This window comes from Pteropus alecto, unplaced genomic scaffold (genome assembly GCF_000325575.1).
Source record: "Pteropus alecto unplaced genomic scaffold, ASM32557v1 scaffold21, whole genome shotgun sequence".
Classification (NCBI taxonomy): domain Eukaryota; kingdom Metazoa; phylum Chordata; class Mammalia; order Chiroptera; family Pteropodidae; genus Pteropus; species Pteropus alecto.
In genome coordinates, this window is record NW_006436282.1 from 14,006,255 (window position 1) to 14,008,594 (window position 2,340).

Below are 2,340 nucleotides of genomic sequence, written 5' to 3' on the forward strand. Positions count from 1 at the left end.
TAATTAATGATTGCATACAAGTAGAAAACCATGAATATATATATATGTATATTTATATTTATAATTTGAAACCAAGACAGATAAAATATATTTCATGTGACACTTAACATTTTAACTATTTTTTCTAATAACAGGTCTTCGGGTATCCTTGATATAATCGATATTAAAATAATTTTTAAGCAAACACCATTAATTCTTTCAAAGTAGTTTCTTTAGTCTAGATTATTAGCCAAGGTTAAATCATGTCAAAGATATAAAGGTGTGACTTTATCTGAGCTCATCGTGTCTCATTCTTCACCTTGCTCACTCTGCGATAGCTGCACAGACATTTTTCAGAAATAAGAAAACCAGGACACTTCTCTCGTGTTTACGCCTCCATTGAACTCTAAAATTCTCTACCTCTAGAATCCATCTCCTTCAGAATTTGCTCTAATTTACCTTCTAATGAGGCCTTCATTCATCATGCTGTTGAAAATTGCAAGTGTAACCCTCACCACACTGACAGGTCTTCTGCCATTTTTCCTCATAACGTTTATCATCTTGTGACATATCACTCATTTACTTATGTTTTGTCTGTTTCCTGCAACTAAAATATGCCCTCTATTGACAGGTAATTTTGTCTGTTTCATTCTCTAATTCTAGTGCCTAAATCAGAGTCTGTCACATGGTAGGCATCCACTAAATATTGGTTCATTCAGCCTCATAAAATAGCCTGAAACCAAAATTAACAACAACAACAAAAATACAATTTTTAGTTTAAAAACATATATTTGTGTCAAATTAAATGCAAAGCTCTTCATTTTTATTGGGATTATAAATATGCTCCCAAGAGAAATGATAGGAACTCCTCAGTTATGATTTGTAGAACCATACTGATCATCTGTATTTGAGATTACAGCTGTCACTTTTACGATTTACATTGTTTCAGTCCATAAAATCTATTTGGAAGAAATTCAAAGTCCATTTTAAAATGTAGGTGGAGGAGTCTTATTACCCCAATCATCTCTCTTCTCTTTAAATCATAGGAGACGTTCTTATAGCTAATAGAGAAAGATATATATATGTGTAGAAAATGCATTAAAAAAATGTCTCACTACATATTCACTTTCAACACATAAGTGTCCAAAAATGAAGCTGGCCATAGTCTTTTTTTTTTCTTTTTTTTTTTTTTTTTTGAGCTTTAGTCGCAACTTGTCCAAGTCTGCCTCTGAAGCATTCATTTTGGACAACTTGAAGACCAAGGAGGTTTTCACCATTTGTTTTTTTAAATGTGTTGGCAGTACAGGTTTTGCATATTTTGAAATAAATCAAACTCAAATGTAGAGACACTTAACCAAGGAACCCAAATCTAGGCTGTGTGCACATATTTCTCTCTCCCTGTCACATGTAAATTGGTAAAATATACAGAATCTTCAACATTTGGCTGGATGAAAACAATACCTCTCTTGGCTTTCCTTTAATCTGCTGACTACACCCACAAAGGAGTAGTCTTCATGTTTTCATTTGTTTTTCTTGCACAGAGCAATAAACAGCGTGCCAGTGCCACAAGCCACAGTCTCCAGGGCAATGGAGGCAGAATCAAACAACTGAATGGGAGGACTGGAAATAAACTGTGCTGCCCCAGGCCTTCCTATAACTAATGAGTGACTGAAAAAATAAGTGGCTTCTTTCCCATTTTTTTTTAAATTTTAAATTTATGGTTTTTGAAAGGAAATGGATGAGCCATGTATTTCATACAATAAAATACAAACTTCTAGAACTATAGCTTACTAAATTTATAAGTGCCTCACTTAATCCTCCCACCACTTATGACCCCTTGTGATGACATAGGCATATTACCTCTGGGTTATAAAAACAGAACATACATCTTCTCAAAGCTGCATGTTCTCAACTTGACTGATTCATTTAGCATTAGCCTGAGCTTGCAATTTGCTGGTTGATTCGGATGCCAGTAAAAATGGATTAGGATGATTCTCTATCACTAAAATATTGCTACTTCAATCTCATGCCTTTTTCACTGAATAGAAGATGCAACTCAGTCAAGAACTATGGGGAAAAAGAAATACAAAAAGAAAATTTCACCATTTCAAAATTCTTATTAAGATGAAAATATTATGTTTATTGAGTACCAGATGTAGAAGTAAGCTTTTGGAGTATCTGCCACATAACAATGATCCCTCTTTTTGGGTACTTGTCCTTATCCACCCTCACAAGTCTGGGTGCCAGGCAGTCATGTTAATGCTACCAGGAGTGGACACCATCCCTAAACTGGACAAGATTCTTCCTGCTAAGAATTTGCCATTGGGACTAAGAGCCAAGAACCACTTTCCATATGATGTC